General features: G+C 42.4%; 1 pseudogene; it reads left to right on the forward strand.

Moving 5' to 3' along the window:
• The window catches only part of LOC102282052 (neurabin-2-like), a 140,109-nt pseudogene that overhangs the window by 91,704 nt on the left and 21,797 nt on the right, over nt 1-26,608 (forward strand).

Consider the following 26,608-nt stretch of genomic DNA (forward strand, 5'->3'; position numbering starts at 1 on the left):
TGTTTGGACTACAGTAAAGATTCTGGTGATGCATCATGTGATATCTCGATATCTGGTTAATATTTTCAGAAAAGGTAGAGATACATTGTAATACCCAACCAACACCCAACATTGGTGGGTTTTTTTTCATGGTAGGTTATTTCACTTATAAATAGGCTGACTTTGGGCTGGAACTACCTTTTGTCTGTTGACTAATATCAAATGTCCCAAATATCTGACTTCAATTGGACGGTACTGAAAGGTTGTTGCTGAACCACAAAAAGACGCCAGGATTCTTGGCCTCTGGAGGAGAAGAATTCAATCTGGGGCCAGAGACGAGGCTTGATCGCTCAGAGCTTTGTGTAACAAAGTTTTATTAAAGTTTAAAGAAGATAGACAAAGCTTCTGACATAGGCATCAGAAGGGGGCAGAAAGAGTACCCCCTTGCTAGTGCAGTTATATACTCTCTAATTATTTATTCAGTTCAGTCACTCAGTCGTATCCAACTCTTTGCGACCCCATGAATCGCAGCACTCCAGGTCTCCCTGTCCATCACCAACTCCTGGAGTTCACCCAAACTCATTTGCATCCAGTCAGTGATGCCATCCAGCCATCTAATCCTCTGTCTTCCCCTTCTCCTCCTGCCCCTAATCCCTCCCAGCATCAGAGTCTTTTCCAATGAGTCAACTCTTCGCATGAGGTGGCCAAAGAACAGGAGTTTCAGCTTTAGCATCAGTCTTCCAAAGAAATCCCAGGGCTGATCTCCTTCAGAATGGACTGCTTGGATCTCCTTGCAGTTCAGGGGACTCTCAAGAGTCTTCTCCAACACCACAGTTCAAAAGCATCAATTCTTTGGTGCTCAGCTTTCTTCACAGTCCAATTCTCACATCCATACATGACCACTGGAAAAACCATAACCTTGACTAGATGGACCTTTGTTGGCAAAGTAATGTCTCTGCTTTTGAATATGCTATCTAGGTTGGTCATAACTCTTCCATGGGGTAAGCGTCTTTTAATTTCATGGCTGCAATCACCATCTGCAGTGATTTTGGAGCCCCAAAAAATAAAGTCTGATACTGTTTCTACTGTTTCCCCATCTATTTCCCATGAAGTGGGGGGCCAGATGCTATGATCTCAGTATTCTGAATATTGAGCTTTAAGCCAACTTTTTCACTCTCCTCTTTCACTTTCATCAAGAGGCTTTATAGTTCCTCTTCATTTTCTGCCATAAGGGTGGTGTTATCTGCATATCTGAGGTTACTGATATTTCTCCCAGCAATCTTGATTCCAGCTTGTGCTTCTTCCAGCCCAGCCTTTCTCATGATGTATTCTGCATATAAATTAAATAAGCAGGGTGATAGTGAATCAAAAGAATGTCTGGAGGTTGTAAAGACCTCACTAGACCTACTCCCATTATTTATACCTTAAGATAACAGGATTAGCCAGAAGGCTTTTTCCAGAGACTGTCCTCAAGCAGGATACATTATTGTTATATAATCCTAAGGAATGTAGAGAGACAAAAAAGTTTGTCCTTTCTTCCTCCTTGAGAATTCCAGATCCCTGTCTCCTTGGGGACCCCTGGACTTCTTATCAATCTGCCTAGGAATTGACTCTCTCAGTACTACAATTTATCTAGGAAGGTTTTATGTTCTTCAGCAGCTAAAAATATTAAGAAAGCCAATCTATATTCTTTATATGTATGTGAAGTCTTGTGTGTGTGTGTGTGTTAGTCTCTCAGTCATGTCCATATTTTTCCTATCCCATGGACTAGGGCCCACTAGTCTCCTCTGTCCATGGAATTCTTCAGACAAGAATACTGGAATGGGTTGCCATTTCCTTCTCCAGAAAGTCTTAACAATTATCAATAAATCATTCTCATATTAAACTAGCATGGGCCACCATGGTGAATATTCAAGTTCATTTATAAATGTCTAGAGAATATAATAAGCAAATCTGAGACATTCGTTGCCACAAATATTAAAAGCTTCAATAGGTAAACACAAAGAACCATAATTCTTCAACTAAAGATGAGAAGAGAAAGCTGAATATAAGTCTATTACAGAAAAATGTTTAGCTGATGCAGTACAAATGTTAAGATAGTAGCATGGATGTATATAAGAGATAACAAAGAAATGACTAACTTCTTGTACAAATTTAAAATTGAAATTTTCATGTCAAATTTTTCTTTTTCTTTATAGGTACATGGCAAATGTCCCCATTTTTTAATTATGTCCTATCTTTCTAGTTATCTAATTGCAGTTTCTATTTCTTCTATTTGAGCTAGAGAGAAAGGCTATTGTAACCATGGCCATGGTTTTCATTTGTTGTAAGATTTAACATTAATATTAATCCCTTTTATTATTATTGTATCATTTGTTCCTAGGATTTTTAAATCCTAATTCCTAAAGATGAATCTATTTCCTATAATTCTGAGTGCTTTTCCAGCATTAGGCGAAACTGTCTCTCTCTCTCCTATCCTTTGTTTCAGAAGGACATATTTACCAAACTCTCCATCCAGAGTAAAGAATATGGTAGCCCTTAGTTTACAGACCATGTTCCCTCCCATCTGATTAACAGGCACAACAGGAAACAAGAGAAAGGCCTGTTCCTCTAACAGATGACTTATTTGCACAGGAAACAGAGGAGAAAAAGAGGCAAAATTTGTGTGGAGACACTCACAACTTGCATATTTGTATGGGTAAAGGAAAAATGAGAAAGATCATTAGAAAATACAGAATATGTGCCTCCAGTATCCATAAGAACAGTTAGGGAAAGATTAAGGTAGGGAAAAGAAACAGACATAAGTTTTTCCCATTCTCAGCTCCAAAGTCTCCCCCAGTATGGCAATCTTGCTCATTAGTTTGCACTACTTGCCAGTTATTTCCTGTGTGATTTCCTGGGGTTAATATCTTTGAGGCAATTGTAAAGCTTCAGAGCTGGTTTCTACTCCTTACATATTCTTCAGTCTCTTCAGGCATTCATTTTTCTGATGCCTTGTCTTCTTGTAACCTTACTGACCTTACATTAGGGGACTCCCTCTCATGAATGAATGACTTGAGATAATAGTCTCTTCCCTTTATGAATAATTAAAACTGAAAAGCTAACACTGAGGTCTTAATTTTTTTTCATCTTCATATTTCTCTATATTTTCCCAAAACTGAATGCTGCCAATATCTTAGAAACTGTCCTTGCCATCCATCTACTTTTTCTCTGACTTGTGCTTGATTGCTAGGCAAAAAGCCTGCCACAGAAGTAGAGAAGACCAAGGGCTTTTTCTAACCTTCCCCTGAATCCATCCTTGTAAATTTAGATAATGCCTAATAAATTACTCCTTGGAAGGAAAGTTATGACCAACTTAGATAGCATATTCAAAAGCAGAGACATTACTTTGCCAACAAAGTTCCGTCTAGTCAAGGCTATCATTTTTCCTATGGTCATGTATGGATGTGAGAGTTGGACTGTGAAGAAGGCTGAGCACCAAAGAATTGATGCTTTTGAACTGTGGTGTTGGAGAAGACTCTTGAGAGTCCCTTGGACTGCAAGGAGATCCAACCAGTCCATTCTGAAGGAGATCAGCCCTGGGATTTCTTTGGAAGGAATGATGCTAAAGCTGAAACTCCAGTACTTTGGCCACCTCATGTGAAGAGTTGACTCATTGGAAAAGACTCTGATGCTGGGAGGGATTGGGGGCAGGAGGAGAAGGGGATGACTGAGGATGAGATGGTTGGATGGCATCACTGACTCGATGGATGTGAGTCTCAGTGAACTCCGGGAGTTGGTGATGGACAGAGAGGCCTGGAGTGCTGCGATTCATGGGGTCGCAAAGAGTCGGACACGACTGAGCAACTGAACTGAACTGAATAAATTACCGGTGAAAATCAGTGAAGATTTATCCAGTTTATTGAGTGCAGCACTATAGTTCCTTCCAGTTCACCTTCTGCAGAAAAGCTTCAAGGATTGCCAACATTAATCCCTTATATTAAGTTTTGAAGGCATGAAGATTAAGTAGCCCAAGTTGTTCAAGGACGCAAACAACATTTCCTGAAGCATGGTAGTCCTTGATAACAGGAGTTATTATTTGGTCCTTGTTATGAGTTATATTATGCCCTCCAAAAAGATATGTTGAAATCCTAACCCCAAGTAACCTGTGAATGTAACCTTATTTGGAACTGGGGTCTTTGCAAATGTCAACAAGCAAAAGGCAAGATCTAATTCAATATAACTGGTGTCCTTTTAAGAAGATGAAAACAGTGTGTGATGACAGAGACACACAGGGAGAACGCCATTTGAGGACAGGAGCAGAAATTAAAATGATGCAGCTGCAATCCACGAGTACCAAGGATTGACAGTCACCAGCAGAAGCCAGGAAGAGACAAAGAAGGATTCTCTTTAGTCTCAGAGAAAGTATGACCCTGCCAACACCTTTATTCCAGATTTCTAGCCTCCAGAACTGTGAAAGAATAAATTTCTATTGCTTTAGGCCACCCAATTTGTGGTACTTTGTTATGGTATTCCTAGGAAACTTAACAGAAGCCCATTATGCTCATTACTTTAGTTGAGCAAGTCAGCCAATATCAATAGTTTATGCAGCAGCCTGTGTACATCCCATGCATAGGGCTGTGGATTGAAAACACTCCATGGAGCACCTCAGAAAAAAATTACAGATCTTCCTGGACCACTGGAAAAGAGCTCTTAAGATAGTAATATCATCTGGTAAAAGGACATATGGACTCATCATTTCTAGACTTCCTAGTAGTCCTGGATAACTTATAAGAAGCATTTGAGTCTTTGGAGTTCCAAAAGAGTAGGATTTATTTTCTTCATGTTGAGGTTAGAAAATTGAGAGTAATTAGCATTCAATTAAAATTAATTTTTAAAATTTATTTTAAAAAATAGAGAGGTTTGGAAGGCATTCTAGAGTCCATTCTCATTTTGTCATTTTAGTAGCCTTGAGGCAGGAGGTAGATGGGCCCCAAGCTGAACCATTAAAATTTGTCCCTGTGGACAGATACTCCAAGATGAAGAGGAAGAGAAGCTAAGCCCTGCCCAGATAAAAGACCACATATTTCTCATTGTCCAGGTCAAGGAGACCTCCCTGACTACACATTTGCAGAATGGCTCCTTGAAGGTCATAAAGGGAATGATGTCAATCTACATATAGGCCTCTTTACTAGAATCCTTCTTGGCTAAGAGATGTACATGCACATGTGGGAGGACCCTGAGATAAACCAAATATTGACTCAGAACCAGGCAAAGCAAGATGATTGACCAAAGGAAACCTGGAGGAAATGCCCCATATAAGTTATTCAAACTACTATGGGGGCATGACTGTCCCTCTGAACCCACCTGTGTGTCTATCCACACATATCCTTTCCCTCCTAACAAACACTTTGCTTATTTTACTACTTTTCATCTCCATATGGAAATTCATTTCTATACAGCTAATAGGCCAGGGCCTTGTCACTGGCTACTGGTCCATGGTGGTCTAATGGTTAGTTCAGCATTCTTACTGCTGGGACCTAACTTCAGTCTCTGGCCAGGAACCAAAATCTTGCTCCAAGCAACTTAAGGCCAAGGCCACCTGAGTCAACCTAACTGCTTTTTAAAATTTTTTATTGCAAGTTACTAGGGCAACCATTTACCAATCCAACATCTTCATTCTAAAGCACAGTCTCTTATTCAAATTCTTAATGACTCCTTGTTTTTTTCTTTAATCATTTTTGCTTCCCTAACTATGTTTATATGTTTGGTTTTCTGAGAATCTCAGAGGTGAAATTGATACTTAGGCAGCCTATATCAGGATATTGAATAGGGCTGGCAATTCTTCCCCTTCCAAAAAGGAGTCATCTCAGGGTCTCAGAGCCACTAGAAACCACCCATCCAAGAGGCCATTACCTACCTTCTCTCAAGTCTTGGACTGAAGTAAGGAAAGGTAAAAGGAGAGGGCACCAGTAGGGAAGAACTGTGAACTAGGAGAAAGAATTTTCCATTTATTAATCTCTTCCTCCACTATATTAATTGTTTATGGCTACCCAACTCATTCTTGTCTTTACTTCTTGAGAAATATTCATCTCAGAGATATCAATAATCCATTTGGTTGGGTCGGATTTTTCTAAAAATTCCTATGAAAGTGAAAGCATTAGTCGCACAGACATGTCCGACTCTTTGTGACCCCATGGATTGTAATCCACTAGGCTTCACTTTCCACAGGATTCTCCAGGTAAGAATACTGGGGTGGGTTGCCATTCCCTTCTTCAGGGGATCTTCCCAATCCAGGGATCAAACCCAGGTCTCCTGCATTGCAGGATAATTCTTTATCATCTGAGCCACCAGGGAAGCCCCAAAATCCCTTTAAGTACACCAATTTGTCTACATCAAAAGAGTCTTCCTCAGACCATTGAAATATAGAGTTTCAATAAGTATCCCCATCCCAGACATTACAGAGTGAAATCAATCCTTTAAGAGAAAGACTTGCCAGCAACATTTTGAGCTTCCCATATTTTTCTACCTTTGAAGCAAATAGACTCTTAGAACATGTATTTTCTAGTTTGCTCAGCAGTAACTCAAATTTTGCCGGGGGGTTTGGCATTTCCCCCAGGAACCCAAACTCACAGAACCAAAATAATTAAAGGGAGAATGTTAGTAGAGTCTTATGTAATCAAAAATGGCCACAAATCCTCTGACAAATTCATCCAGAAGAATATCTCACTCAAGGAATCTTAGCCTTATTGCTAAATTATTAGCAGGAGACTAAAGAAAGCAAGATATAAATGTATCTTACATAAATATAAATATATATCTTATATAAATATAAATAAAGAAAGCAATAACCTCAGATATGCAGATGACACCACCCTAATGGCAGAAAGTGAAGAAGAACAAAAGAGCCTCTTGATGAAAGTGAAAGATAAGAGTGAAAAAGTTGGCTTAAAGCTCAACATTCAGAAAACTAAGATCATGGCATCCAGTCCCATCACTTCATGGCAAATAGATGGAGAAACAGTGGAAACAGTGGCAGACTTTATTTTGGGGGGGCTCCAAAATCACTGCAGATGGTGATTGCAGCCATGAAATTAAAAGACGCTTACTCCTTGGAAGAAAAGTTATGACCAACCTAGACAGCATGTTAAAAAGCAGAGGCATTACTTTGCTATCAAAGGTCCATCTAGTCAAGGCTATGGTTTTTCCAGTAGTCATGTATGGATGTGAGACTTGGAATATAAAGAAAGCTGAACACCAAAGAATTGATACTTTTGAACTGTGGTATTGGAGAAGACTCTTGAGAGTCCCTTGAACTGCAAATAGATCCAACCAGTCCATCCTAAAGGAAATCAGTCTTGAATGTTCATTGGAAGGACTGATGTTGAAGCTGAAACTCCAATACTTTGGCCACCTGATGCAAAGAGCTGACTCATTTGAAAAGACCCTAATGCTGGGAAAGATTGAAGGCGGTAAAAGGGGACGACTAATTCCCATGGTTGTCCCTGACAGTATATCTTGTACATATAATTCATCACACCCATCAATATTCTTCCATAAGGTTAAATTCAATTTTTCTCCCCCCAAAAACATGATTTTTAAAATGGTTGCATGATACTCCATCACAGGGCCATGCCATAATTTATTTTAACACTATTTTCTTCTTGTTGGAACTTCTTATGACTGCAAATATTTTTCCATTATAAACAATGTCATGACAAATATCCTTATGCATAAAACATGATACACATTTCTAACATTTTATTTAGGCTACCCAGAAGTGGATGCTCACGAGGATGAATACTTTTAAGCTTTAGTACATATTCATACAGCATCTTTGAGGAAAACCATGCTAATTTATACTCCCATGGGCAGTGAATGAGAGAACTTGTCAAAGGTATACATAGCCTCGTGTTGCAGAAAGGGAAAATACTGGTAGTCTTGATAGGAGAGAATGAAAGAATGAGATCCTGATGATTAAAGCTGGAAATATTTGGCATATAATATGAAATTACCTGTTTTCAATATGACAATTGGACATGGGCAATTTATCAGTGATAATTAAATATAGAATGCCTGAAAGAAAGAGAGTTAGGTGATCACATGACATAGGTCCATATGACTAAGTCAAGTTGACAGATATACGGTAGTAACTGAGGTTGCCAGAGATGATTTGGTAAGCTGGCTTTTATTTTTGAGGTTTAAAAATTGTATCTAAATTTTTAATTTTTAATAAAAGCATTTAAGTAATACATGTTAATGGTATAAAATTCAAAAGGCACAAAAAGGTACATCATGAGAAATAAGTATTCTATACCTTTCCTTTCAGTGAGCCAATTGTCCTTCCATGGTTACCGATTTCTTTATCTTCTCAATGACATCCTGAGAATTTACAAAAATAAATTTCTTTTTTATATACTTCTGTCCTTCCACACAAAAAGTACCAAATGATACATACAGTTCTGTACTTTGCTTCTTTTTATTCATCAATTTAGCTTGGATATCATGACATATGAATACATAAACAGCTTGTTGATATGTGAAAACATATATTGATTATTTAGCATATATATGTTTTCTATTCTACACACTGAGATAGGACAATAAATGAAACACAGAGAAATCTCAACCCTCAGGGAACTTATGTCATCATGTGGAGAAACGGAAAAACAAAACTTATAAATAAAACATATATTATGTGATGCAAAGTGTTCAGCACTAGCTGAATGTGCCCTTGATCACTGGGAGGCACCTACATGGGGAAGTTGTCTGCTAATCAGGTTGAACTAGCAAAACTCAGGCAGGCTCAAGCCTAGAGAGCAGCCATGCTCAGGAAGCAGGAGCTGAGGCCAGAAGACATTCTGGATCAGAGCACAGATACCGAGCAGGGAGAAAACACAGTGCTCTCTTCCTCTGACCAGAGCCAGCTCTTCCCAAAACAGAAACCCTACCAGAGGGAGGAAATGCCTGCATCCTGACTGATGAAGTCCTGGGAAAGAAGGTCTTTACAGTAAGTATAACAGTGGGAGAAGCCTGGACCCTGGGACAGGAATTGGATCCAGGACCCCCTTGTAAATTTGTCCATCTAGTAGCTTCTTCCTTAAGGAGGCTAAAGACCAGGCTGAGGGTAGGGATCAGAAAGCACCAAGTCATGGTGAGGCCCCAGCCATTCTGTCCCCTGAGTAGTGGCAAGAGTAAGAGTAGAGGTAGCCTTACGGAAGAGACAGGCTACAGGTCCCTGCAGCAAAGCAGATTGGGATAACACCCTTGGCACCTGCAGGAAAGATCCACAGGAAGACAGACTTGGGCCATGTCAGGCAAAGCACTTTGTATGGGAAAGCTACAGAAATGAAAATTACAGGAAGAAGTAGCTCCCTGTCATCTGGGGGTTATTACCTAAGCAGAGGGCAGTGTGTTGAGGGGCCTCTGTCATTCACCAGGAGGTAGGACCCCAGGACTGTTGGGGGCCCATGAACCCTAAAATGCTCCAATCCTCCCATCTTTGGAAGATAAACCTTGCTCAATCCCATCTAGCCTGGTCAGGTGGCTCAGAAACACCCCAGGGACTGCAGGCCTTTTCTGGGGTTTCAAAAAGGAACAGTATTAGCATTCATTAGTGCTCTAATTGGCATTTAATTGCCAGTTTCACTCTGGTTTTTTGGTCTTTATAATGAATACCTGATGCATAGCCTGCCCCAGCTGCCCCACCCTCGACCTTCTCCCTAGAGATCAGCTCCCAGCTGCATCTCATTGGTCCCTTCACCTCCACTCACATCCACCAACAAAGGTTGGAGGCAAGGATGAGCTTCCCCAGGGCAACTGCATTGCACCTTCTCTCCCTCCCCTTCCAGTGAGCTCAGAAAATCGGTGTTAATCCACCAGGCTTCAGTTGCTTAGCAACGGAAGAGCCTTCTCCTAGCAACCAGGAGCCACAAAGATGCTGCAGAGAAAAGGGGCTGTCTGGGTCCTGAGCTTGCTCAGCTCCTGACTGCTGCCTCCCTGATGTCTTTCTCATTGAGTATAGCCAGCCTTCTCAGATGCTGGGTCTTGAAAGGCTGATCTCCCGGGCAGCTGCTTGACCTCACCCCCCATCCCACCTGCCTAGAGCTTCTCTGAATCCCACCTTCCAGGCCAGCAGGAAGTAGCTCATGATCACAGCAAGGTGGCTCTAGGAAAGGCCCTCCCTCTGTCTCTCAGAGGGTGCTGGCTATGTTGGTTCTTCCAGTCTGGCCTGGTAGGTGGAAGTAGAGAGGGCCAGGCGCCTTTCACCCCACCCCAGGTAAGAGCAATTCCTGCCCAGGAATTGGGGGTGGGGAGTGCATTGTAATCCCAGCCCATCTAAGCCTGAAGGGAGGCAGGGTTCCACACTCAAGGCTTCTAAAAATCAGGAAACTGAGACTCAGAGATGGGCTCAGGCCCACACAGCTTTCCAGTGAGAGGTGGGTCTGAATCAACATCAGAACACAGGGGTCCCCAACACAGTCAGCGTCCATGAGACTGCCAGGCCACTGTGCAGCACCAGAGGCTTCTGCCTTCTCTCCCCAAAGGACAGAGAAGACAGATTTCTCCACCCCAAAGAGGAAGCCTCCTGCCCTCCTGCCTTCTGGGATGGCCCCAACAGAGGGTGATCACCAGTGCAGAATTTCCATTTGACAAGCTGCTTTCCCAAGATTGTTTTTAACTCAGTAAGAGTTGAGGAACATCCCCCCAGAGGAGGCCTGTCTGAAATTTCTGACTCTGAGTGGGTGCTAACTGGTATCTTACTTAATCACAGATCTCCCTAATCTTTGCAGGAGGTGCACATGTGTACCCACCCCACCCCTATCCTGCTTCTGTGGAGCCTCAAGCTCTGATGATAAGGCTGCCCCCAAGAATAAACCATGGAAAGTGAGAGCTGTGGGAAACCAGCATCCAACAAGAGACCCTGCCCCCATCTCTCCCCCTGGGCCAGGCTGCTAGGCAGGGACAAGCTTTCCTCTGGGCAACTTCTTTCTACCTTCCCCCACTCCTTGCTTCTCTCCCTCCCTTTCCCTTTTCTCCCTCCCAAGAAAAGGGCTTCTGGCTTCTATTGCCTGGCAACCAAACTGGGCTGCCACAGGCTGAGGGGAGCAGCACAGATGCTGCCTAGTGAGGGGGCTGAAGTGAGGGGGTGAAATCCGTCTCTAGTCATATGTCACTGTTGCTCACAAAACAGATACCAGGCTTTTCTTAAATTTGTGATTGTTGTTCCCTATAATGAAAATGCTTCCAAAGGCAGGCAACTAAGCCACATGTGGGTAAACATCTCCTTGATCCACCCTTCTCTATTTCATATGAAAAGCTTTTTGTGGTGGAAAATTTCAAGCCTATATACAAGTAGAATAGCATAATGAACCTCCTGTGGACATCGCCCAGCATCAATAATTAGCAACCCCTGGCCAGATATCATATCATTGAATCTGCATTTCAGTATGTAGCTTTGAAACATGAGAACTCTCTTTTAACAGAACTACAATGTCATTACAACACCTAAAGTAATTAATAATTCCATAATGTCATCAAATATCCAGGCAGTGTTCAAAGTTCAAACACCTCATCAATGTCATGAGGTGTTGACTTTTGTTTTTTTTTCACAGTTTACTTGAGTCAAGGTCTAAAAAAAGGACACATAGAAATCTAGAGGTTCCCCTTTGTGAATATTTTGGGGGAGGAAAACCTTTTCTTCTACTCTCTTAGGTTTAGCACCTAGGCCCTGTGAGTGAAAACTGGTAAAAGACAGACTGACAGGAGGAGAAAAAAAAAAAAAAACCCAGAGTTTATTTACATGTGCAACTTCCATATACACAGAACTCAGTGATGATAACTCAAAGGTGTGGTTGGAATTTGGGGCTTACATGCCAACTTACTAGATGAAACGGGGGAGAAAGGTCCTTGCCAGGAATATAAATGATTTTTGGAAACATACATGGATATTCAGGAAAACAAACACTTGATAGGAAAGGCTGTAATGTTTGTCTATATAGGTGTGAATGATCTTTCTTTTTCAGGGCCACAAACTTACTCAGAGAAAAGATTTGGGGTAGACCATCTGAGGTCAGAGGCGGCGGCCAGGAGGAGCTACCCCACGGCCGAGGTAAGGGGCGGCGGCCGAGAGAAGCAACCCCACATCCAAGGAGTGGTGGCTGCACGGATGCAGGAGGGCCGAGAGGAGCTACTCCACGTTCAAAGTAAGGAGGGGTGGCGGTGAGGAGATACCCCTCGTCCAAGGTAAGGAGCAGCGGCTTCGCTTTGCTGGAGCAGCCACGAAGAGATACCCCACGTCCAAGGTAAGAGAAACCCACATAATACAGTAGGTGTTGCGAGAGGGCATCAGAGGTCAGACACACTGAAACCATAATCACAGAAAACTAGCCAATCTAATCACATGGACCACAGCCTTGTCTAACTCAAGGAAACTAAGCCATGCCATGTGGGGCCACCTAAGACAGGTGGGTCATGGTGGAGAGGTCTGACTGAATGTGGTCCACTGGAGAAAGGAATGGCAAACCACTTCAGTATACTTGCCTTGAGAACCCCATTAACAGTATGAAAGGCAAAATGATAGGATACTGAAAGAAGAACTCCCCGGGTCAGTAGGTCCCCAATATGCTACTGGAGATCAGTGGAGAAATAACTCCAGAAAGAATGAAGGGATGGAGCCAAAGCAAAAACAATACCCAGTCGTGGATGTGACTGGTGATAGAAGCAAGGTCCGATGCTGTAAAGAGCAATATTGCATAGGAACGTGGAATGTCAGGTCCATGAATCAAGGCAAATTGGAAGTGGCCAAACAGGAGATGGCAAGAGTGAACATCGACATTCTAGGAATCAGCAAACTAAAATGGACTGGAATGGGTGAATTTAACTCAGATGATCATTATATCTACTACTGCAGGCAGGAATCCCTCAGAAGAAATGGAGTGGCCATCATGGTCAACAAAAGAGTCCAAAATGCAGTACTTGGATGCAATCTCAAAAATGACAGAATGATCTCTGTTCATTTCCAAGACAAACCATTCAACATCACAGTAATCCAAGTCTGTGCCCCGACCAGTAATGCTGAAGAAGCTGACGTTGAACCGTTCTATGAAGACCTACAAGACCTTTTAGAACAAACACGCAAAAAAGATGTCCTTTTCACTATCTGGGACTGGAATGCAAAAGTAGGAAGTCAAGAAACACCTGGAGTAACAGGCAAATTTGGCCTTGGAATACGAAATAAAGTAGGGCAAAGGCTAATAGAGTTTTGCCAAGAGAACGCACTGGTCATAGCAAACACCCTCTTCCAACAACACAAGAGAAGACTCTACATATGGACATCACCAGATGGTCAACACTGAAATCAGATTGATTATATTCTTTGCAGCCAAAGATGGAGAAGCTCTATATAGTCACCAAAAACAAGACCAGGAGCTAACTGTGGCTCAGATCATCAACTCCTTATTGCAAAATTCAGACTGAAATTGAAGAAAGTAGGGAAAAAACCACTAGACCATTCAGGTATGATCTAAATCAAATCCCTTATGATTATACAGTGGAAGTGGGAAATAGATTTAAGGGTCTAGATCTGCTAGACAGAGTGCCTGATGAACTATGGATGGAGGTTCATGACATTGTATAGGAGACAGGGATCAAGACCATCCCCATGGAAAAGAAATGCAAAAAAGCAAAATGGCTGTCTGGGAAGGCCTTACAAATAGCTGTGAAAAGAAGAGAAGCAACAAACAAAGGAGAAAAGGAAAGATATAAGCATCTGAATGCAGAGTTCCAAAGAATAGCAAGAAGAGATAAGAAAGCCTTCTTCAGGGATCAATGCAAAGGAATAGAGGAAAACAACAGAATGGGAAAGACTAGAGATGTCTTCAAGAAAATTAGAGACACCAAGGGAACATTTCATGCAAAGATGGGCTCGATAAAGGACAGAAATGGTATGGACCTAACAGAAGCAGAAGATATTAAGAAGAGGTGGCAAGAATACACAGAACTGTACAAAAAAGATCTTCACGGTCCAGATAATCACGATGGTGTGATCACTCACCTAGAGCCAGACATCCTGGAATGGGAAATCAAGTGGGCCTTAGAAGGCATCACTAAGAACAAAGCTAGTGGAGGTGATGGAATTCCAGCTGAGCTATTTCAAATTCTAAAAGATGATGCTGCTGAAGTGCTGCACTCAATATGCCAGCAAATTTGGAAAACTCAGCAGTGTTCCACAGGACTGGAAAGGGTCAGTTTTCATTCCAATCCCAAAGAAAGGCAATGCCAAAGAATGTTCAAACTGCCGCACAATTGCAGTCATCTCACACGCTAGTAAAGTAATGCCCAAAACTCACCAAGCCAGGCTTCAGCAATACGTGAACCATGAACTTCCAGATGTTCAAGCTGGTTTTAGAAAAGGCAGAGGAACCAGAGATCAAATTGCCAATATCTGGTGGATCATGGAAAAAGCAAGACAGTTCCAGAAAAACATATCTTTCTGCTCTATTGACTATGCCAAAGCCTTTGACTGTGTGAATCACAATAAACTGTGGAAAATTCTGAAAGAGATGGGAACACCAGACCACCTGACCTGCCTCTTGAGAAACCTACATGCAGGTCAGGAAGCAACAGTTAGAACTGGACATGGAATGACAGACTGGTTCCAAATAGGAAAAGGAGTACATCAAGGCTGTATATTGTCACCCTGCTTCTTTAACTTATATGCAGAGTACATCATGAGAAATGCTGGGCTGGAAGAAGCAGAAGCTGGAATCAAGATTGCTGGGAGAAATATCAATAATCTCAGATATGCAGATGGCATGACCCTTATGGCAGAAAGTGAAGAGGAACTAAAAAGCCTCTTGATGAAAGTGAAAGAGGAGAGTGAAAAAGTTGGCTTAAAGCTCAACATTCAGAAAACAAGATCATGGCACCTGGTCCCATCACTTCATGAGAAATGATGGGGAAACAGTGGAAACAGTGTCAGACTTTATTTTTGGGGGCTCCAAAATCACTGCAGATGGTGATTGCAGCCATGAAATTAAAAGACACTTACTCCTTGGAAGGAAAGTTAGGACCAACCTAGATATCATATTCAAAAGCAGAGACATTACTTTGCCAACAAAGGTTCGTCTAGTCAAGGCAATGATTTTTCCAGTGGTCATGTATGGATGTGAGAATTGGATTGTGAAGAAAGCTGAGTGCCGAAGAAATGATGCTTTTGAACTGTGGTGTTGGAGAAGACTATTGAGAGTCCCTTGGACTGCCAGGAGATCCCACCAGTCCATTCTGAAGGAGATCAGCCCTGGGATTTCTTTGGAAGGAATGATGCTAAAGCTGAAACTCCAGTACGTTGGCCATCTCATGCGAAGAGCTGACTCATTGAAAAAGACTCTGATGCTGGGAGGGATTGGGGGCAGGAGGAGAAGGGGACGACAGAGAATGAGATGGCTGGATGGCATCACCGACTCGATGGACATGAGTTTGAGTGAACTCTGGGAGTTGGTGATGGACAGGGAGGCCTGGCGTGCTGCAATTCATGGGGTCGCAAAGAGTCGGACACGACTGAACGACTGAACTCAACTGAACGTACTCTACCTTCCAGAAGTGGATCACGAGAAGGAATTTTTGGCAGCTTCATCTCCTAGAATTTGCTGCTTTTAGTCAGATAAAGAAAGCTACAAAAAATGCTTTTTACCCTGTTGTCTATTGAATCTCAAATGTCTTCAGCTAAAATAATCTTTATACCAACTCTGAGCCCGAAGTGTGTCCGAACAGTATGCTGAAATCACAAGGAAGCAAAATTACCCTGCAAACCAGTAACTCCGGGCTCTTCCCAGGAGGCCTCCTTTGAGCTCTGCCTTGAATTATGTGAGGCATTATTAATTCCCAAATCTTGAGATTCAAAGTGATGAAATGAAGAGCTCAAGGTCACCCAGCTACTGAGGCACCAGGCCAGGCTGGTAACTCACATCAGGAGCCTAAACTCCTAACAACCACGCCCTGCCACTCCACCCGTCCTGCCTCCAGACGTAGGGAAGGCCTCCACACTGCGCCCACCTCCTAGTCCAGGTCCTACCCAGAATGTGTCAAAGACTGACACATTCCCACCTCCTCTGACCACCCTGGCCCATTGCTCTCTGTTCCCAGGTGTCTGCCCTTGGGTGCAGGGACCTCAGTTTCTCCCTCACCCAGAAGCACACCAAGTACAGGGATGTTGGTTCTGGATATATGTGACCTGCCCCAGCTGAGCCTCACCCACAGTCATTTGGAAGGTGCTCCCCACAGGGCAGCTGACTGACTGACTGCCTGCCTGAGTTGAAGGGCCTTCTGGAGGGTGAGTGGGCTGGATGTACAGGCGAGGCTTTGAGGGGACATCCCGGATCCCAGGCTGGAGCAGCCATCAGATATACTCCACAGTGATAGGGAGTCTCTCTTGCCTGCAGAGAAGGAAAGGGATTGTCTAGGGAGCAGCCTGGACTTGGGCATCAAGAAGACAGATGCCTCTGGCCTCACTCCTCCCTCCCATAGGTCATTTACCCTCGAGACCTCAGGAAGTCTTCATGTGTGCAGAGAATACACTCCAGAGATTCGCCTGGGCTGCCCTGCAGTTGCAGGAAGCCTCTCAGTCTGGAGTCATGAAACTGGCTCTTGCCAGAGAGCCCTGGTCACAGGTCTGGGTCTCTGCTCTTTCTCTACGCTGCTCCATGACCCTGGGCGGGCTACTTCCTCCCTGGAGGTCTGAGCTTCCTCATCTATACAATGAGGGGGCTGTACCCGTCCATCTCCAGGGGCCCATTAGCTTCCATGTTTCTGTGATCTCCAGGAAAGGGAGACCCACAACATTCCTCAGTAAATGATTGCTGGTTTTAATTATGTTTACAGTCAAGAGGGTCTTCCTGCCTGTGTCCTACTGTCTCTGAACCTCATTTGTCTGGCCGAGGTCTGGATCGAGCTAAGCTTCTTGATTGACCCAGAAGTACCTGGGCAGTGACAGCCATTTCCTTCACAACTCGGTCTCAATGGTAGGAGAGTGAGCTCTAGAACCCTCAAGGCCCTGCTCCCAATCCCTGAGGTATTCAGGAAGCAGCAGTGTTCAGACATCATGGAGATGAGCAATTGTGGCACCAAGTGGCTCCTTGCCCTTAATGTAGCCCAACATCCTCACTTTCCAGATAAGGAAACAGGGACTTGTCCAAGGCCACACAGAGCAGGGACAGGGAGGAGCATGGGGTCGGAAAGAGCTGGGGACCTCCTCAGGAGGGATCTTTCTTGGGCAGGGTGGCTGATGGTGAAGTGGAGAGCCAGCCCCCTAAGGAGCAGAGTTGTGGCATGAACTAAAACTAGTTTATGACACCCACCCTCAGGAAGCTCCTGGGTTCTCTTGGGCAAATACAGGACACACTCACATGCACACATGCATGCGTGCACACCACATAAGTCATAAAGAGGTCATAAGCACCTCACTCTCCCAAGTGCCTGAGCTGGGACTCTAACTTGACTACCCACCAGGAGCCACTGAGTATCCTAGCTACTTCTTTTATTCAACAAATAGTGACCCGAGTGACTGGGAACTGAACAGTGAACAAGTGGGATGTGGTCCTGCCCTCTCAGAGCTTGCAGCCTAGCCAGGTGGGCAGGTGCTCCAGTCCACCTCAGGGGCTCAGGGACCATCCTGTGCTGCAGTCCTTTCCCGGCTGCCTGTGCCCATTTCTGGAACAGTCAATTCTGGTTGATTGGGAAGGTAGCCTTGGGGAGGCTTGGTCTCCTCTCTTCAGGCCAGGCAGACATGGTCAAGGCTGCAGATGACCCTCTGGAACATTTTGTCATGTCAGTGATAACCGCGCAACTTCTGGGGCTTGGAGAAGAGGTGAGGCTCCCCTTCATCAGACCAGGGGTTCTCAAAGTAGTGGCCTGGGACCCCCAAGCTCACTGTTGAGCCTTCAGTGACTCTTCTGAGTAGAAGTTGCATATTAGCAGGGTGCCCTTCCCCTTGCTGGCTTTTGTGACACCAAGTGTGGGTTGCAAAGCCTCCAAGAATGGCAATAGTTCAACTGTTCTGAAAAAAGTTTCCTTCCCAGTTCCCTACCCCTTACCCCTTTCAGAGGGCCGAGATATTTCCTTCTTCAAACCTGTGTTTGTGGTTTAGCTTCCATCGACCTTGACAATTGACATGATGGGTAGGAAACAAGGCTGCCCCTTTTCTCCATCCCTGCTGCTCTTCTCCTATGTATGTGGGAGTGTGTGTGTGGGGGGAGGGGGTGGGGGGGTTGGTGGGGGGGAAGTGACACAGGAAAGAAGAGGGGAAAATATGGGAAAATGTCCTGTGGATTCTTTACGTACTGAGCCCAGGGACACACGGAGATGTTTAAGTGAAACTTTCAGGAAAAAAAAATAAGAAAACACCTTATTTTACCTGTTTGACTTCCAAGTCTTCTGGTTTCCAGGCTGTTTCATAAGTACTGAGGTACTGAGAAGCTGTATGTGTTCTGGAAACAAGAGGAAGGGCCCTCAGGTCCCTGGCCCACCCACAGACTCTGTCCATATGGTCTGTCTTTGCCACTGACCCTGGTGTGGGGCCTGTGCCCGTGGAAAACAATGATCCCTGTGGGTCTTCAGTCCTTTGGGGGGCCACACCTCCCCTCTGGCCCCCATGCTGTGCCCCACCCCTGTCAGACTTTGGAATAAGAGAGGAAGCATAGGTGTGGTGGCATCTAGCCCTTTATTTCTCAGAGCTGCAAACTGAGACCCAGGGAACACAGGGCACTTGCTGTTTGTATAGTGATCAGAAAGCTGAAAGTCTCTATTTTACTTAGTTATTGGTAATTTAAACCAGTGCTTTAAATTTTAAATATTCTGAAGTAAAATGCACAATCCTGATTAATCTGAAAACAACAATTATAAACATCAGTATATCAATAGAAACATCAGAACATCAATATAATTCTGAACCTGTACTTTATTTATTCTATTTCATTGATAGACAAATTCTAGAGTCATTTGCTCAGTGTCCCACAGTGATCATCTGCACAATGAAAGTCTTTGCTTAGTAATACCTAACCTTTGTAAATAGAATAACTGGATGTCATAATTTATATATGTTATCCCATTCTTATTATTGAAATTAAAATTTCATATGAAAATTGGCATGGTATAGATGAGATCTGAGATCCAGGGAACACAGGTAGCTCCTAATGAATTTAATGATAAGCTTAGATGTTTTTGAACAAGACAATATAATGCTAATCTTCCATCTATATATGTATATATATGTACATATATATATGCATTTATCTTTTTTTAAGGCCCTAAAAAGAGGCCTCTTTGAAGAAATGATCTTTGAGAAATCACTTAAAGTATGTGCAGGAATATGCTGTGTGATTATCTAGGGGAAAATATTCAGGTAGGAGGAATAATAAGTCTCTGAGATATATTTGAAAAATAGCAAGAAGACTGGTGTGCTTGTAATGAGGATGAGGTTGTTCAAATGTTGGGAGAATGATAGCAAAGAATTGGAGTGACAGAGTCAGGTTATATACAGCCTTGTCAGCTGTGATGAAAAACTTTGGCTTTTATTCAGTGAGGTGGGAGGCATTACATGATCAGGATACAAACAAAATTACATTTAGTCATTAAGTGAATCACTGTGGTAATTGTGCCAAGAATGGGCAGTTTGCAGGCAAGATCACAGTAATAAGACCACTCAGAATGTTATTATCATGAGAGTCTTATTGACATTCCCCTGCCATTAAACTTGGCAACTAACATTGCCTGATAATTTAACCCTCTTCATTTGTATTGCCATCAAAGGCAGTATTGGAACTTGGATTAGGCTCCAAGCCATGTGGTCTTGCCCTACATAACCTTTCATTGACATTGCCAATAAGGTGAGAAAAAGTGATGGAACAGGCAACATTGAAGACTGGCTCTGGAGGTTTAGGCATAACACTTTAAAAAAAAGGGAAGAGGGTAAATTTCAACAAAATACCTATAAAAAATAATGGTGATTTTTATTACTGTTTGCTGACAGATATTGGACTTGCTGATCAGTAACCATTTCTGGGGAACTACTATGGATAAATGATAATGTTAAAGGCTTTAAGAATTCATCTTTAGGAATTTGGACATCCTAGTCAAGAACAAAAAGGATTCTTTGACACCTCACTTCTCACAATTTAAATTTGGAAATGGGAAAGAGAAAAGAACAAAAGTTATGCATAGGTTTTGACTAATGTTGGGATTAGTGTATATTTTTTGCTTATAGAAAGAAAGCAGAATTTCTCTGTTGATAGTGACCAAGACTCTCTGACCAAACTTTAGTCAGGCTCTTCTGAGCACTCTTCACAACTAGGCCTTGAACTTTTCAAAGATAAACTTTTGTGTCCATCTTTGCATTACTCATTTTTAGCAAAAATCCTGCTAAAATGGATTAGCAAAGATTTCCACATTCAATATCTGATCACCCTCGATATCAGATTAAATTCTTCATCCCTCACCCTTGGCATCTGGCCACCCTGGCCTGCCTTCAGCAAGAATCCTATCAAGTCAGAATCCCCCCTCACTTCTGATGTTTCCTCTCAGTAATTTTCTACCCACTGACCCCTACCTTGCTCCTTGGCTATAAATCTCTACTTGTCCTTGCTTTATTCAGACTTAAGCCCGATCTCTCCCTCCTGGTGCAAACCCCACTGCAGTAGTCCCTTGAAAAAATCATCATTACTATTCCTTAGTAAAGTGTCAGAACAATTTTTCTTTAACAACATGAAAAGGCAAAATGCACTAGACAATTAAGGAGATGCTTTTATTTATGCTATTGCAATACGGAGAATGTTCATTTCTGTGGAAGAATGTTTCAAAGAAATGGAAGAGGGCCTAAATTTATGGAGGCAGATAAACAAGGGAGCTATGGAGGAAATGTGAATAGCAAATTTTATTTAACTTGTGAAGAAAAATGGAGGAGAATATATGAGGAAAGGTTGGCCCTTTGTGGTTAGCCATTTCTCAGAACACAAAATGGTGAGGGGATTTCTAAATTGTGTCTGTGATTCCAGAGCACAAATCTCAAATAGAGTTAAACATTGTTACTAGTTTTATCCTATCATCTTGATTTAGGAAAATTATTTTCAGGCTGCATTATTGTCCAGAGTTTTTGAGATGATATTATGGAGTACACACATGCTAACATATGCACAAACATGTTTCTGGAAGAATAAACAAGAAACTATTATTAGTTCCTTTACCATTGAGGAGGAAACTGGGGAGCATGATGATGAAGGGAAACATTTCTTTCTTTATATCCTTATATTATGTGTGAATTTTCTGGCCATATGTATGTATTCGTTGTATTATTAAAAATGCTATCATTGGAAAAACAAATATAGATCAATGGAACAGGATAGAAAGCACCTATGGACACCTAATCTTTGACAAAGGAGGCAAGAATGGGGAAAAAACAGACAATGGGGTGAAAAGACCAAAAAAGGACAATAGGAAAAAGTATCTTCACTAAGTGGTGCTGGGAAAACTGGAACGCTACATGTAAAATAATGAAAGTAGAACACTTCCTAATACTGTTGCAGAAATGGGGACCCCTTCCAGGGCCCAAAACTGGGCTCTTGTCTAACACTCGGAAATGAATTGTCCAAGGAGACACGTGTGCTGACAAAGCAAGAGATTTTATTGGGAAAGGGTACCTAGGTGGACAGCAGTAGGGTAAGGGAACCCAGGAGAACAGTTCTGCCACATGGCTCAAAGTCTCAGGTTTTATGGTGATAGGGTTAGTTTCTGAGTTGTCTTTAGCCAATCATTCTGACTAAGAGTCCTTCCTCGTGGTGCACGCCTTGATCAGCCAAGATGAATGCCAGAGAGAAGGATTCTGGGAAGTGGTCGGACATGTGGTGTCTCCTTTTGACCTTTCCTGAACTTCTGGTTGGTGGTGGCTTATTAGTTCCGTGTTTCTTACCAGGACCTCCTGTCATAAAACAACTCATGCAAATGGTTATTATGGTGCCTGGCCTGGGTGGCTTCAGTTAGTGTGCTTCCCCTAACAATACCATGCACAAAATTAAGCTCAAAATGAATTAAAGACCTAAGTGTAAAACCAGACACTATAAAACTCTTAGAGGAAAACATAGGCAGAACACTCTTTGACATAAACTGCAGCAAGATCCTTTTCTTTTTTTTTCTGACCCACTTCCCAGAGTAATGAAAGTAAAAACAAGAATAAACAAATGGGACCTAATTAGACTTAAAAGCTTTTCCACACCAAAGGAAACCATAAACAAGATGAAAAGACAACCCTCAGAATGGGGGAAATGTTTGCAAATGAAGCAACTGACAAAAGATTAATCTTCACAATATATAAGCAGCTAATGCAGCTCAGTATCAAAAAACACAAACAACCCAATAAAAAAATGGGCAGAAGACCTGAATAAATATTTCTCCAAAGAACACATACAGATGGTCAACAAACACATGAAAAGATGTTCAATATCACTCATTATTAGATAAATTTAATCAAAACTACAGTGAGGTATCACCTCTCACCAGTCAGAATGGCCATCATCAAGAAAACTACAAGCAGTAAAACTCTGGAGAGGGTGTGGAGAAAAGGGAACCCTCTTACACTGTTGGTAGGAATGTAAGTTGATACAACCACTATGGAGAAGAGTATGGAGGTTCCTTAGAAAAACTAAAAATAAAATTACCATATGACCCAGCAATCCCACTACTGGGCATAGATCCTATTGTTGATGTTCAGTCACCTAATCATGTCTGACTCTTTGAGACCCCATGGATTGCAGCACACCAGGCCTCCCTGTCCCTCACCATCTCCCAAAGTTTGCCCAAATTCATGTCCATAGCATCGCTGATGCCATCTAGCCATCTCATCCTCTGATGCCCTCTTCTTCTGCCCTCAATCTTTCCTAGTATTGGGGACTTTTCCAATGAGCTGGCTGTTAACATCAGACAACCAGGATACTGCAGTTTCAGCTTCAGCATTAGTCCTTCTGTTGCAGGAAGGAGGACCCCTCCCAGGGCCCGAAACTGGGCTCTTGTCTAACACTCGGAAATGAATTGTCCAAGGAGACACATGTGCTGACAATGCAAGAGATTTTTTTGGGAAAGAGCATGTAGGCGGAGAGCAGCAGGGTAAGGGAACCCAGGAGAACAGTTCTGCTACATGGCTCAAAGTCTCAGGTTTTATGGTGATGGGGTTAGTTTCTGAGTTGTCTTTTGCCAATCATTCTGACTCAAGAATCCTTCCTGGTGGTGCACGCCTTGTTCAGCCAAGATGAATGCAAGAGAGAAGGATTCTGGGAGGTGGTCGGACATGTGGTGTCTCATTTTGACCTTTCCTGAACTCTTCCGGTTGGTGAAGGCTTATTAGTTCCATGTTCCTTACCAGGACCTCCTGTCGTAGAACAACTCATGCAAATGGTTACTATGGTGCCTGGCCAGGGTGGGCAGTTTCAATCAGTGTGCTTCCCCTAACACTTCCAACGAATATTCAGGGTTGATTTCCCTTAAGATTGACTGGTTTGATCTCCTTGCTGTCCAAGGGACTCTAAGGAGTCTTCTTCAGCACCACAGTTTAAAGGCATCAATTCTTTGGTGCTCTGCCTTCTTTACAGTCCAGCTCTCACAACCGTACATGACCAATGGGAAGACCACAGCCTTGACTATACAGACTTTTGTCAGCAGAATATGCCTCTGCTTTTCAACACTGTGTTGAATTGAGAGAGTAACATTGACATATATGCACTACCATATGTAAAATAGATAGCTAATGGGAAGCTACTGAATAGCACAGGGAGCTCAGCTCAGTGCTCTGTGATGGCCTAAAAGGTGGGGATGGGGAGTGGGTTGTATGTATACATGTAGCTGATTCACTTTGTTCTACAACAGAAACTAACACGTTGTAAAGCAATTATACACTAATTAAAAAAATACTGTCAGACGTTTATCTGGCCAGTGAATTTTAGGTCTTTTATTTCTTCTTTATATTTTTCTGCTTTTCAAACCTAATAATCTTTTAAAGAGTGATATGGAAAAATTTTTACTGCAAGTTTGATCTATTAAAAGCAGCCCCAAGGGGGAAAGAGATGCCAGGAGGAATTATATGGATTGTCCTAGGGGTTGGTCCCTGGATGCATTTTTCTCCTATTGCCTAGGTGAAAGGGCAAAAAGTTAATTAATAAAGCATCAAGGTTCTCAATCTCTTCTCTTCTCTCCTTCAAGGAAGTAAAGAGATGTAGTCTTTCCAGTTTAGCAGCCCCCACCAGGAGACCAATTCAGTACCTGGTGAGTTCTGGAGCTTTTGTGATACAGAAATAGATAGTGAACTGAGGAAGACAATGTCTCAAAGGTGGGCCAAGAAGAGGAAGTATGTAAAGAGAAGAAGCTAAACTAATCTACATAATAAAGAAAGGAAAGATATTCAGCAGAAAGAGAGGGAAAAGAGTATTTGAAGGCATTTTTGCAAATGAGCAGCTCCAGAGATATTAGGGTGGGAGGTGTAAGAAAACTGAAAGATAAAATAGGATATAAACAAGTATTGTTGGTATAAACTGGATTCCATTCTATATTCCAAAAGGGACATAAGATAAAAATGGAAATATTTTAAAATTATTTAAGCTGTTCTGAACATACGTCTTTGAGTATAACTCCTTGCAGCAATTGGACCACATGGGTCCAGTATTCATATTGGTTACCTTCTGGAGGCTTTTCCATGATAATAGAACAATGAAGTTAACTTCAACTCTGCTGCTGCTGCTGCTGCTAAGTCGCTTCAGTCGTGTCCGACCCGACTCTGTGCGACCCCATAGACGGCAGCCCACCAGGCTCCCCCGTCCCTGGGATTCTCCAGGCAAGAACACTAGAGTGGGTTGCCATTTCCTTTTCCAATGCATGAAAGTGAAAAGCGAAAGTGAAGTCGCTCAGTCATGTCCGACTCTTAGCGACCCCATGGACTGCAGCCCACAAGGCTCCTCCGTCCATGGGATTTTCCAGGCAAGAGTACTGGAGTGGGGTGAACTTCAACTCTATCCAAATCTAAATATGCCTTAGGTCTGAGCCCTGGCATCCATATTGTTAGAAAAATCATGCAAAAAAATTTAGATAAACTCAGCATAAGTAGTAATGGTGCTTGAAATATTCTCCCAAGTGGAAAGAGATATGAGAGAGAGTTGAATTCTTTCCCTTAGAGTCACTGGGTGAAGTGACCTTCAAGAGGGAGGGCTTCAAATAGCAAGTTGGAACTGTTGCTGAGCAATATCTAAATAAGATCCCAAGGAAAGGTGGCCCACATAAGGCTGTGTGTACACATGTGTTGTCTAACACAATGTATCTTTACCTTTTGTCTTTAAAAAATGTAAAACTTCTAAGTTTTCTTGTAAATGTTAATGTAATATAAATATGAAACTTTTAAGTTTTCTGTAGAAAAATTGCAATAATAAAACAGGGAATTCCCGTATAACTTATCCTATTATTATTGCTGTTTTAGTTATTATTATTAATAAACCATTTGAGGATAAATGATAGATGTCACGGTCTTTGCTTCTTAAATATTTAGTTACGATGCAAATGTTTAAAAGAAAGTTAAATTGCTTCTAGACAGCGTGATCACTCACCTAGAGCCAGACATCCTGGAATGTAAAGTCAAGTGGGCCTTACAAAGCATCACTACGAACAAAGCTAGTGGAGGTGATGGAATTCCAGTTGAGCTACTCCAAATCCTGAAAGATGATGCTGTGAAAGTGCTGCACTCAATATGCCAGCAAATTTGGAAAACCCAGCAGTGGCCACAGGACTCAAAAAGGTCAGTTTTCATTCCAATCCCAAAGAAAGACAATGCCAAACAATGCTCAAACTACCACACAATTGCACTCATCTCACACGCTAGTAAAGTAATGCTTAAAATTCTCCAAGCCAGGCTTCAGCAATACATGAACTGTGAACTTCCAGATGTTCAAGCTGGTTTTACAAAAGGCAGAAGAACCAGAGATCAAATTGCCAACATACACTGGATCATCGAAAAAGCAAGAGTGTTCCAGAAACACATCTATTTCTGCTTTATTGACTATGCCAAAGCCTTTGACTGTGTGGATCACAAGAAACTGTGGAAAATTCTGAAAGAGATGGGAATACCAGACCATCTGACCTGCCTCTTGAGAAACGTATATGCAGGTCAGGAAGCAACAGTTAGAACTGGACATGGAATGACAGACTGGTTCCAAATAGGAAAAGGAGTACATCAAGGCTGTATATTGTCACCCTGCGTATTTGACTTATATGCAGAGTACATCATGAGAAACGCTGGGCTGGATGAAGCACAAGCTGGAAGCAAGATTGCCGGAAGAAATATCAATAATCTCAGATATGCAGATGACACCACCCTTATGGCAGAAAGTGAAGAAGAACTAAAGAGCCTCTTAATGAAAGTGAAAGACAAGAGTGAAAAAGTTGGCTTAAAGCTCAACATTCAGAAAACTAAGATCATGGCATCCAGTCCCATCACTTCATGGCAAATAGATGGGGAAACAGTGGAAAGAGTAGCTGACTTTATTTTTCTGGGCTTCAAAATCATTGCAGATGGTGACTGAAAGTGAAAGTGAAGTCACTCAGTCGTGTCTGATTCTTTGCGACCCCATAG

The sequence above is a fragment of the Bos mutus genome, chromosome X (genome assembly GCF_027580195.1).
Source record: "Bos mutus isolate GX-2022 chromosome X, NWIPB_WYAK_1.1, whole genome shotgun sequence".
NCBI lineage: Eukaryota > Metazoa > Chordata > Mammalia > Artiodactyla > Bovidae > Bos > Bos mutus.